The sequence below is a fragment of the Phoca vitulina genome, unplaced genomic scaffold (genome assembly GCF_004348235.1).
Source record: "Phoca vitulina isolate PV1807 unplaced genomic scaffold, GSC_HSeal_1.0 scaffold97, whole genome shotgun sequence".
Classification (NCBI taxonomy): domain Eukaryota; kingdom Metazoa; phylum Chordata; class Mammalia; order Carnivora; family Phocidae; genus Phoca; species Phoca vitulina.
Window position 1 is genome coordinate 1,303,933 of NW_022589800.1, and position 13,100 is coordinate 1,317,032.

Consider the following 13,100-nt stretch of genomic DNA (forward strand, 5'->3'; position numbering starts at 1 on the left):
CATTCATCTATTGGTGGACATCTTGGCTCTTCCCATAGTTTGGCTACTGTGGACATTGCTGCTATAAACATTGGGGTGCATGTACCTCTTCGGATCACTACATTTGTATCTTTGGGGTAAATACCCAGTAGTGCAATTGCTGGATCATATGGTAGCTCTATTTTCAACTTTTTGAGGAACCTTCATACTGTTTTCCAAAGTGGCTGCACCAGCTTGCATTCCCACCAACAGTGTAGGAGGGTTCCCCTTTCTCCTGCAGGATGACCTCATCTTAACATAACTAATAATATCTGCAACAACCCTATTTCCAAATAAGTTCCCAGTCTGAGATGTTGGGGGTTCAGACCTCAATATGTATGTTTTTTTTGGGAGGGTTACAATTCAACCTTTCACAACATCCTATTACAAATTTTTTTTATATCAAAAGGTGAAATTTTACTGGAGTTTTAATGATATTATTCAGATATTGGAAAAATTTGCATCACAAGATTTTTTTTATCATAACTAATATACAACTAAATTTTAATTTTATATATGCCAATAACAATGTATGTTTGGTTTATGAATGATTAATTTTCAAATAATATATCTTACTGCTTAGATTTGTATTTCCAAAAGCTATTGTACAAACCATTAAGAAATAACTTATGGAAAGAATCTTGTGATATAGATTACTACAATCGGTAAAGTCCAGATTAAAATGATGTCGATCGAATGTGATTATTAACTTTTATAATAAATTATAAAAATCAGATAACATGTCAACTGTGCTCTTTCTCATTGCTGAGTTTGTAATAATCCAATGTGGTGTGAGACGAAAATTTTATGAAACGATATCATAAAAGGCATAATATTTCTTCTGCAAATGTGTGAGAACACATGTGCCAAACTGGGGTTTGGCTTTTGGAGGCAGGTAAGTCAGAATCATGGGTTAATATCAGAAGTCATCCCATTAACTTCATTAGACATCATGATTAAACTTCTCCGTACATTGGAGGAAAGAGAAGGGTATATAGTTCAAAGCGCATCAGTCTGGAAGCTAAGGGGTGGCAGGTGCTCCTCATTTGTTATGGTGAAATGGGAGGTAGGAGAGGACAGCCTCGGAGCTGCCTTGAGAACAAATGTGCTCAGATGGCTCAGCTCCAGGACTGACTCACACGAAAGTGGAGGCTCTGCAGACCGATGCACTTGCAAGGGCTTTGGGCACCCAGCTGTCTTGTAAGAGTTACTGGTTGGTTAAACTTAATGTCACACGTGGAAACTCGGCGGCAAAAGATCTGGGCAGTGTACCCTTTTGCTTCCCAGGTATGGCAGATCAGGAAGGGGAGCTAGGATGTGGCGGTGTGGGTCTTGAGTGAACCAAACAAGTTTACAGAATTTACCCTGCCTTCCGTGGAAATTACCAACAGATGATGAAGTGACCCTATCAGGGAGCACAGGGCAAAATCATAAAACTACACAGAATGATGTCTGCAAAGAGAGAGTCTCGAGAGAATCTGGGCAACTCTTTCTATGCGTGCTTTATCAGGGTTCACGCACTTCCCATGTCAGTAATTTGTATTTCCGATGTCTGTTTCATCAATGTTTATTGTAGCAAACAAAAACAAAAACCTCAAGTGAAGTCTGTGCATTTTCTTGGAGAGGGAAGGGCAAACAGCCAGAGTGGAGCTCAGGAGACACGGGTTCTGTAGCCTGTCGAGTGAGAAGCTGAGAGGCTGAGCGGGGTCTTTGAAGAAGAGGGTGGAACAGGCTGAATCCAGAGCCCTCGAGGGGAGGGTGGGGCCGGGGGGGGTCCTCGGGTCAGCACTGCAGGGGTACCTCAGGCCTGCTGTCTGTTAGCGAGTGTTCTCCAGCCGACCCTGCTCATCACTGTTCCTGGCTCCTGGCCTGGAAAGTGGCCAGAGTCCTTGCACTTTGTGGGTCCTCCCAGGAGGCCATCGTAAGGGCGAGGGCACTGGACCAGGCAGGCCCGCCGGGCTGTGCGGTTTCGGTCCGGTCACCTGATGTCTCTGAGGTGTTGGAGCTGGGTGACCTCTAATGCCTGTCCTGTTCCGATGCTCAAATGTGTTTGCCCCTGAAGCATGGGTGCTCTGTCATGTTGTTTCCAGAGCCCTAGCACGGGAGCAATGGAGAGGGGGAGGGGGAGTCATGCCCATTCCTCTGTCCTGCCCCATTGTCCTTGACTTTGGATCTGCACCCCCCACCCCGAGCCAAGCCCTGCAGTAACACGGATGTCCAATGTGTAACCCACACTGTCGGGGAACCACTCTGCTTCCTCTCCTGGTAAAGCTTTGAATCTTGGCTTCCTGCTGTGGTTGTGAAACATCGTTGGCCTGACTGATTGCTCCCTCCACTCCCCTGGAGGGTCCGGGTCTAGGCTGTACCTGTCAGAGCCCCAGCTGGAGGGCAGCTACGTTCATTCCATAAAATGGAGGTGAAGACTTCCTTCCTTCTGGCTCGGTGTTTTACCTCCTGGCTTTCTAAGGATGGCCACCCAGGGTAGCAGGACCTGGGAAACACAACCGGCTGCCCCTTGTTTCCAGGTTGGCAAACACTTTCTCACAGAGCTGGAACGCCGGCAGGCTCGAGACCCTTTGTAGCCTCATGGCTTCCCCTCTTCTGGAATGATCCTGCTGCCTTGACCCTGGAGCCCAGACTCCTGGCCTGAGGGGCTGAGTCTGGGAAACCATTCACATTCACATACCAGCTGGGATGTCCCCATTGCTGTGGGTATAAATGCAGAAAGGGGGAGGTCTTGAGACAGTCACATCCCGGCCACCAAGGCCCTGGGGCGGTGGCTTCCCACACCCTCTCCATGGACATGTCTGGGCGGCTCAACTGCAAGCACAGCAGTGAGTAGACACGAGAAGCTGTTGCTGTTTCCTGGTGCTCACCACCCGCCGTGGTTTTGCCCAGGAAGGGAGAGGTTGCCCGGGGCGGTGCCTGAGGTCTGGTCTGAGGGAACAGAGGCTGCTCAGAGCACATGCAGGGAACCCACAGCCTGGGGGAGCGCTAAGGGGCGGGTGGGACGTGTGGTTACCTCATTTATACAGAGAAGTGAGAGAAGAGGTCTTTGTGTTCCAAGCCATGCAACTTCTTTCCTCTACTTTGCTGTCCCACAGACATGGCAGGAAAGCCTTTGTTCCGCATCAAGCCGGATGATGTCTCTGTCCCACTTGAGGGGCAGCTAGAGAAGCCACAAAGTCCTTCACAGCTGTGGGGCAGATTCTGTCCTGCTGTCACCCATGGGGCAGTCTCTAGGCATAGAACATCCTGGAGCAAGAACATGCATCCTCCTCTCTGAAGAGAAGGGTCTGTGGGTGGTTCTGATATGTATTTCAAGATCCTACAGAGCGCCGCCCCTGGTCCAAAGCACATGTGTTGGGGCTGGGAACCTGGCCCAGGGATTGCAGAGCTCCAGGTGGGTAGGACAGCCATGGTGGGGAGGAGTCTGGAGAAGGGATACTCTGTGGGACAGGGACACGCGTTGTTCTGGGGCAGGAGCTGATGGTTTTTGTGGGGACGGTCTTGGATAAGAACCAGTCTTTGGTGGGACACACTGGAGGTGTAAATGTGTGTGACTTTGTGCCGTCACCAGGTGAGATCGGCCGTGTCTCTGCTGGTAGCACCTTCGGTCCTCGTGTTCTGGCCCGGAGGGCACCATCGTGGGAGGTGTCTGTCTGGTGGTGCGCTCACCAAGTCCTGGACGTGGCCCTGAGGTCCTTCCCGCTCCTCTCGGAGCACAGAGTCCTGAAGGGCCAACTCTCCGAGATCAAACCTCCCCCCCGCCCCCGTGTGTGTCAGGCTCTTCGGTGTTGGTGTCAGCCACACGCTGGGTCCCACTTATCAGAACCCGGCCTCAGCTCTGCTGGGACTGCTTTCCTTCCTTCTTCAAAGCACCATCGTCTGAAGGGAGTGTTTAAGGGGTAACGAGCAGCCTACTGAAGTGGTAATCGTGGGGGATCAGAACGGAGGATTTTTTTTTTTAGCTTAAAGGGACCTTAGAGACCATATAAAACAGTGTGGTTTTTTTTTGTTTGTTTTTTGTTTTTGTTTTTTTTTGAAGACATGATACCAAGTAAGACCTTATGGAACACACCACAGAAAAAATAATGCACGGGTTCCTCAAGCTGTTTGTCTTCATCATCTTGTGGGAAGTGTTAGCTGCTCTGCAATCCCTAACTCGTGCTCAGAGCCCCTGTTTTCCCAGCAGCACAATAGGAAACGTGACCCTTTAGGCCAAAGACCGAGAGAGAAAAGGCACTGTCCCGAGGGGAGTAGTCCAGCCCTGGGGGGAAAGGAGATGCAGGTCTTCTGAGGCCCTGCGGGGGCGGATGTGTTCTGGCTTCTTCCCAGCTCCTTTCTTCTGATAACTGAGCCCCACCCCACATGGAGGATGGTTCCTGGCGACAGTGTTTTTATTATGTGCTCTTAAATCACCGACAACAGTTGATTTGGACCAATGGTGATCTGACCTAGTCTGGACTAGGTGTGTTATTCCTCTATTTATACTTTTGAATCAAGACCAAGAGCTTATCCTTCAGTTGGAGCAGAGTTGAAGGATGCAGAGAAAGGGACAATTGCTTGGGTTCCTGGTTCTGGTTCCTAAAGAAGCAGATGCTACCTGCTGCTGGACAAGTCTTTCCCGAAGACCCTACACAATATTTCTTCTGCCGTAGTTTCTACCAGCAAGAGACTTAAATTAGCAGCTGTCAGTGAATACTTGTTGCCGATTTTTGGGAGTCCAACCATTTGCTTTCTGTACAGAGTGTCTACACCATCAGGATTTGGCTTAAGTGTTCAGTCCAATCTTAAAGATAGGAAACTCTGTATAAATAATTTCATAAGATTTTCAGTCTCTCTGTGAATATTTCTCAGTTGGCATTTCTGGTGTAATACAATATATTATGAGGAAACTTTCTGTTCTTTAAAATTATATCCTAAAAGGTAATAGGGATTATGGGGGAAATATGGTTTGGGGCATGCCACGCAGAACTTCTCCAACAGTGTAATGGGCTCAATGTCCCAAACAGTAACTATTCCAATAAAACTAATTTCGTGAATAAATTAAGATAAAATACACCAAATTTTGGACTTTACCTTAAAAAATAAAAATAAGTAAGTCTCACCTGTTGGAAGGTTGTTTCAGTAAAACTGAATAACAGAGGCAGAGGCAAATACAACAAGATGGTCTTTCTAGGACAGAGCCAGGTGGGCTGCAAGGGAGAGCATGTGACTCTGGGTTTCCCCGGTGGCTGTTTTCTGTGGTGGTGTCCTCCGCGGTAGTTGCCGTTCCTTGGTGGTGCAAGAAGCAGCTGGCTGAGAAAAACAGTGACATCACATCTGGGTTTCCCCGATTCTCCCTCACTTTTCAATCACACCTGAGTTGGTTCAGGTTGCAGAAGCTCTGGACGGAATGTACAAATGACCAGTGGCGGTGTTGCTAGGAGTTATCTTGAAGCTACATTTCCATAGCAAGTATATTTTATTATTATTATTATTTTTTTACTTGACTTGAGTCATCCCTTCCAAAGTTGGCTCTGGCTTTGTTTGGTACATCAGAAAATGCCAAGACAGAAAGGGCACTGCTCAGGGATGGCCCGGAGCATTCAAAAGCTGGCCAAGGGATTTCTTAAGGGGGGTGTTTGGCCCCATGGGCCAAGCTTCAGAAGCATCAACAGCAACTTTAGTTCAGAAATCTGCTTGGGGTGATGATAAGGTTGAAATAGTAGTGAGCACCCAGGAAGGACCTTCCCCAATTGTTCCCACCTGAACCAATTCTTTTTTTTTTTTTAAGATTTTATTTATTTATTTGACAGAGAGAAAGACAGCAAGAGAGGGAACACAAGCAGGGGGCGTGGGAGAGAGAGAAGCAGGCTTCCCGTGGAGCAGGGAGCCCGATGCGGGGCTCGATCCCAGGACCCTAGGATCATGACCTGAGCCGAAGGCAGACGCTTAACCAACTGAGCCATCCAGGCGCCCCCCACCTGAACCAATTCTTTAGGAGGAGACGTTCCTGCCCAGAATGTGTCACTCACCAAGAGCCCGCAGCAGGTGTCAGAAATGGGACGTCAAAACCAAAAGGCTCAAAGGGATGGGTAGGAATCAAAAGTGCTTGAAGCAAGATACATCAAATGAGACATGGTGACAGGCTTTACCAATATTGTTGATTCCCAAACGGTTCAGGCAATGGCCCCAGTCCTGCTCTCAGAGCGTGCGGGGCTGGGTTTCTATCCCAGTTGGGGCAAATCCCTGGATTTCAGGTTAGTCTTTCAAGAGATTCTTCTCAATGAGTTTCTAGCTTATAGACTCAGAACAATGACCATTAATTCACTGGCATCTTGTGAAGCCCAAACCAAGATGTTCTTCATCCTCATTCTCTCAGACATTATGGAATTTCTAATATTGCCTTTGGCAACACTGAGTCCTGGGTTTGGGGAAAATTATTATTATTATTATTAATTATTATTATTTTTGTCAGGGGTATCTGATTTAGTAGCTGTGATTTTAGCTTGTTTTCTACATTTTCCGGGGGGGAGCCCATGCTGTGTTAATCTTTGTGTCCCATTCAACTCTTTGAACTCTTTAAAGGAAGGGCTCTTCCCACTTTGCAGGACTTGAAGGAGCCACACTCCTGTCCTGGAAGAGGCCCAGGCTGCAGGCAGGGAAGGAATGTGACTCTACACGGGGGCTGTGTAGCATGACAGGCTGATACCAGCATAGTTAGAAATTGGGGGGATTTCTGTGGGTTTTTAACTCACAAGGGTGAGACAATTTGACTTTGGACTTTAATTAATTTGGACTTTACTTACAAGGGAATTTAATTTTTAGACTTTAAGCTCTCCCTGGAAATTTAATAATGAAGAGATTTTAAAATTTTGATTGGTGCATCTATATGCTGTTGACATTTAATACTGAAATACCTTAATATTGTCCTTTAATTTCATTGCAAAATTTTTGATGGAGCTATACTTGGACCATATGACTAGAAATCATTTGGATTGGGAAGAGTAGGGAGATAACTTTAGATTTGGTTGTAGCATGGCCTTGTAGTTAATTTAATTAATCTATTGTTTAGACCCCTTTCAGTTTCTGAAGCAAAGTCTACATTGACTACCAACTGTTATAGCAGAATCTGTAAAGAAGTACTGGGACAGCCACATCTCTGGCTGGTCACAGGTGTATTGGTTGAGCCCTGTGGATGAAAAGAACAAAAAATAGAGGTATTTGGGGATGAAATATTTACTTCTCATTCCTCATAGGAGATGGAAGCAACATCAGAGAAAAGTTCCTGGCCTCACTTCCCTTCCACTCAGTTCCCTCCAGGGGAGAAGTAGTTGTGTTCTTCAGCTGGCTGGGGCAGGCTCTGCAGCCCCCTTCCAGATATCACACTGGTAGCTTGAAGTCAGCCCTGGTGGGACTATTTATGGCATGGAAACCAGCAAACACTACGAATCGGGATTTTTCGTTCCACAGAACTGGCTCTGCAGCAGGGTCCTCTGTCGTCCATCTGGAAGGAATGACTTACCCATTGATGACTTTGGGATGGGGAACTGAGCATATGGGTGGCCATCCCTTTCTGTCCCCTGCTTTGTGTATGGGTGGGTGTGTGTATTTGGGGATCTGCCTGTCTGCAGATAGCACGTGTTTGGGTCTGTTCTTGGCCTTGTGGTGACTTTGACAATAGGTACTCTGCACCCAGGAGGGGAAATCTGTCTGCTCCAGCACCAGCTGCAGTGGGGTGAGTGAAGCTGTCTATATCTGGGGGTCGGTATGAAGCCCTCTTCACCAGCCCAGCCCTGTTGTCTTAAAGTCAATGTTTTGACCTCGGTCTGTCTGATTTCTTAATTTCTCTCAGTTGGTTCAGAACTCAGATGGAAAGGAGAGCAGTACAATTTGTTAGCTTCCTTACACCCCAACACTTACATTTTCTCTCTTGTTTGGAAGTTGTATGTATATATACTCTTCTAATCTACTCTTGTAACTTTAAAATATTCCTTTTTAAAAAAATTATATTTTTTGTTTGGAGAAATGATTCCACCAAGGATGGAAATTGCATCAGATTAAAAAAAAAAACAAACTCAAATCACTGAAAGACAGCTTTGTCCTCTGTCTCAGATGCAAGCATAGCAATGAGGTTATGTTGTATCTTTCTTACATATTTTTTTAATGAACTTCTAAAAATAAACTTTTACTTTGCAATAATTTTAGATTTATAAATAAGTTACAAAAATAATACAGAGTTCCTATAAGCCCTTCATCCAATTTCCCCTCATTTTAGCATTTTGCTTTACCGTGGTCCATTTGTCAAAACTAAAAAAACCAATGTTGGCATATTACTCGTAACTGGACTCCAGTCTTCATTCAGATTTCTCTAGTTTTTCCACTAATGTACTTTTTATGTTCAAGGATTCAGTCCAGGAGACCGCATCCCACTCGCCATCATGTCTCCTTGGCCTCCTCTGGTCTGTGACAGTTTCTCCGCCTTTCCCTGCATCTCATGACCTTGGCAGGTTCGAGGAGTACTGGTCAGGTATTTTGTGGAAAGCCCCTCGATTTAAATGTGTCTGAGGTTTCTCTCCTTGTGAGCCTGGAGTTGTGGGTTTTTAGATGAATTAATCATTAAAAATACTTTATAGACATAGTAAATATATAGATACTGATGTGTATTATATCCTATTGTTTTGAATTTTAAAAGCTGAGTAAGAGGTAACATTTACATAGCTTTTATAACTTGCCTTTTTTATTCAACATTGTTTTAAGATCCATCCTTTTTGAAATAACAGGCATTTTTTTCCACTATGATGTGATATACGCATTCCTGAAAATCTTCATGTTCTGCATAATTGTGCACTAAAAATAGCAGGGCTTGTGGGATAATTAGACCCATACATGATTAGGGGCAGACCACTCGAAACCTGCGCACCAGCACACCGACGCGGTCCCCTGACTCGAGTAACTGGGGGAGGCTCAGAGCCACACGGCCCCACTCCTGCAGCCGCAGCTCGGGGCTCCCATGACCTTTGAGGGGCTATCACCTCCAAGACACGGTTTTGTCAAAATTTAAAATCTGATCCCCCGTGTCACTTTAATTATCAGAAAATTTTATCAACACAGGAGAAATATCTTGGCAGCTTTCTCATGAGCACTTACGGTATTATGGGGTGGTTTCATGCTGGGGACGCACAGCAGGTTTTGAAGCCTATAGATCACGGCCGCATGCTTTCATGGCCCTTAGGCAGGCTGCTCAGTGTTTTCATGAGGATCTTCCTGTATTACTAAGAATTTTGCTTTAATTGTGCAGAGGTGTGGTCTTTATTAGGAAGCCAGGCCAAGGACTTGCCATCAGCTCTGTATTACCTATCCACGTGGGTAAATGCTTCTCTTCTTGAGGTTCCCGAGCTTGCCAATAGGTGACCTTCCTTACGTGCCTGGTGAAGCTGCTGAGAACCTTGTCAGCAAGGTACCAGGCTGTTTTTCCAAGGGGTTTCATTGATTTCATAAAGTCAACCTTAGTTCTGAAAGCTGTCTGGTCACGTTTGATGCTATGCCGATTATTCTCAAGTATGACCTTTCAGTCAAAGCCTTGGTACACCCAACGTTTCCAATTGTGTGCTGTCACAAGGACAGCAGATTCTTATTGACCTCACATAAATAACTATATTGCCATGAAAATAAGAATATGCACTAAGAGTTTCCAAATTCTTGAGGGAACAGGTAGGGAGAAAAAGACAAATGTTTTGTCTTTATTCACATTGGTATATGTTAGCAAATTGCTGATAGTTTAAGAGAGAAAGGTTTTCTTAAATCTGGAAAAACAAACATAAAACAACCAACAATGTTCCAAAATTTAAAATCATAGAGATTATGATCATACTTATCAGCTCATTTATTTAGTTCCATGTAATTAATTCCAGCAGATTTTGATTTTTTTGTTAGAAGTTGTACCAAGCCCTCGGTTTCTCTGTTAGAGTTCTATAAATTCTTACCCACTTCAGTGGTGTGATCTAAAAGTTATCAGATACCCCTTTTTGTGAGTGTCGTTTTCATGAATTTCTCTGAAGATGACTTTTGCAAAAACATCAGAATAAAACAATAACTTCTGTAAATGATAAAAAGACTTAAAAAAATGACCATGGTTAAAAATCTGTTGAAAATTCATTATTGTTTCAGCAACACACAATATTTTAAGATAATAACTGGAATTATGACTGATAATGTTGTACCAGAGTGTATCAGGATCTCAGAAATTTTATATAAATTCTGGAACCACTTATATTAATAACGTATATCCACACAAATATAAACTAAGAAGGTTTTGCATCACTTATGTGAACGTGCTTGCCATGTAATTTAACATCAAATAAGCCTAACTTAGTTTAATGTCTTTTCTTTTATAAGGAGAGAGAACAAATCTTTTGAGATGTTTCAGGGACTTTCTGGAAATTACTTCCAGGTCAAAAAACTTCACTTAGAATTTGATTTGGAGAAGTTTGTTAAAAATATCAAAAGGTTTGGACACTTGACTGAATAGAATCACAGATAATTATGAAATGATATTTAATTATCTATTTAACCAAAGAAACTATTTTAAAGGCCAATATAGAAGGTTACACAGTGTTAAGTAAAACTCAGCTCTTAATATTAAGACTCAGTTAAGTCATCAAACACTTGATAAAGACAACATGAAGCACAGGGAATGATTTTAGTAAAACAAAATATTTGTTTTCTAGGCAGATGACTTAAAAGGTAAAAAAACCCCTTTCATCACATCTTTCTAAGCACAGACGAATAGTCCAAAAACACTTTTTCCTTCTAGCAGATAAACATTACGTAAACAACCTGCCCATACTAATATTTATTTTAAAAACCCTTTTAACCCATTTTTAGCCAGCTTGACTCCATGAGGTAAAATTCTTTCTCTCTCTCCAAATATACTGTTAGTTTGTCCTCCATTATTTTCCTTCTCATTCTGAAATAACCAATTTTACTTCAAGACAAATTTACTTTTTTGTCCCCCTTAACAAAAAATGCATCTCTGTACCTCAGACCTTTCTGTACCTAAAAACACATCCCACTTTCCTTGCATACAGAGTTGCTTTCCTTATTATTTCTAACAGTTTTAACTACACGCGTTAATTAGAATTCTTTAACCCTAGTGGTGCCTGGGTGGCTCAGTTGTTTGAGCATTGGACTCTTGGTCTCAGCTCAGGTCATGATCGCAGGGTCGTGAGACTGAGCCCTGCATTGGGTTCCACGCTCAGTGGGGAGTCTGCTTGAGATTCTCTCTCCCTCTGCCCCTACCTCTGCTCTCTCTCTCTCTCTCTCAAATAGATATATCTTAAAAAAAAAGAATTCTTTAACTCTTAGGACCCTTAATGTCTAGTAAAAACTAAGAAGTAAGCATTTGTGAACTGTTACATCAGCATTCTCTAGATTGGCAAATTTATGAATACATTTCATAATTTCTAGAAACATGTGCTCTTTCATAGAACAACCTCTCAATATGACACATTTGGACATGATTACTAACAGACCCAAATACCTTTAATTTCTATGTAATAGAAGGCCAAAAGTAGATAAACCTATGTCTGGTAATTAATGTTTCAATATTTTATCAGATTTGGAAATGACCTAGATATTTAATAAATATCCACCATTTAACTTATCTTAGTAAAACTCTAAGGTTTTAAGTTACTCAAAAGACTTGGGAAACACAATTATTGCTGATAAGTTCATCTATAAACTTTTATCCTACTTACATATATCGATATTATTTGCATGGAACAATTATGTTTAGACTCTGAATGCACACTTCACGAGACACTCAGCCCTGATTCCAAGCTCTTTTCCTGGCTGACAAATTTTCTAAGAGATACCATGAATGTATTTGACTAGTAAACACAGGTGGAATAAATGTTATATGTCTGCGTTAGATTTAATGTTGAGAACTCTTTTTTTTTGGATAACTCTGAAGACGTGTATATTTTAATTTAACCAACAAACATAAACTAGCTTTTTAGTTAGATGATCCCAGATCACATGAACTTGAAGAACATGCATGTCAGTGTCTATATTTCTGAGTTTTTGGAACTCTTAATTCAGAAGGACTTATTTTTGAGCCAATTAAACAGAGCTCTTTTACAAATTAATTTTGACAATACCCTTCTGGGGGTAGAAGAAAATACCATCTCGGTTCATGGACATACACAGACGTACATAAACATACAAACAAACACAGAGAACTTCTAGCCTTGTTTTGAAAATTCTAGCCACGAAAAAGATACAGTAATATAAAAGTCACTAATTTATAAATAACAGTTGAATTCAAATTGTATTTGTCAGACAGAACAAGTTGAGATTACCTGCTCAAATGGCTAAAGTTTTTACAGTGCTTCTGGAGAAGACATTTAAGATTTGTATTTGTCCTTGACAGGTGATCTTATGGGGGGCTGTGGGCTAGCGTTTGGGCAGGGGAATCTCTAAAATCTTGTGTTTTAAAAAGCTCCCTGCCTCCCTTCAGTCTCAAGTGGTCATGGGCTGTGTTTTAGTTGTCTCCTGGGGTGTTTACATTTTAAAGACATGGCAAGGTTTACATTTGGAAGGGACAGAGAAAGAATGTGAATTTTCACCTAGGCGTTTTGAAGGATATTTGTCTATTATCAGAAGTCTAGGGTAATTACTATTTAAATTTTTTCTTCCTTCTCTGAAATGCAGAACAACTGACTCCAATATTTGGATTTTTTTTTTTTGGTGAGATCTGCAAATGTCTGAAGGCAAATAGGAAAAGGTCTGAGTGGACTCCGAGTAGCTCTCAGAGTAACACTTCTGCCTCTCCAGAGATTCAAGTGACAGATCAAGAATTATGGGTTTTAACTCCCTTTCTGTCTTGCATTCCTACAAGCTATCTTCAGAGAATTGGATCACAGCTTCTACGATAATGCTTAGAGGTGGACTCGTCCATGCAACCACATTATTTTGAATATGTCTTTTTATGTCAGGGAGATTTCCTACTAAGGTGGAAATTAAAAGATTTCTATATTCTGGAGCTTCAGGATATAGTACAGTCTGCCTTTGAAAGTTCTGTATAAAGGATTCAA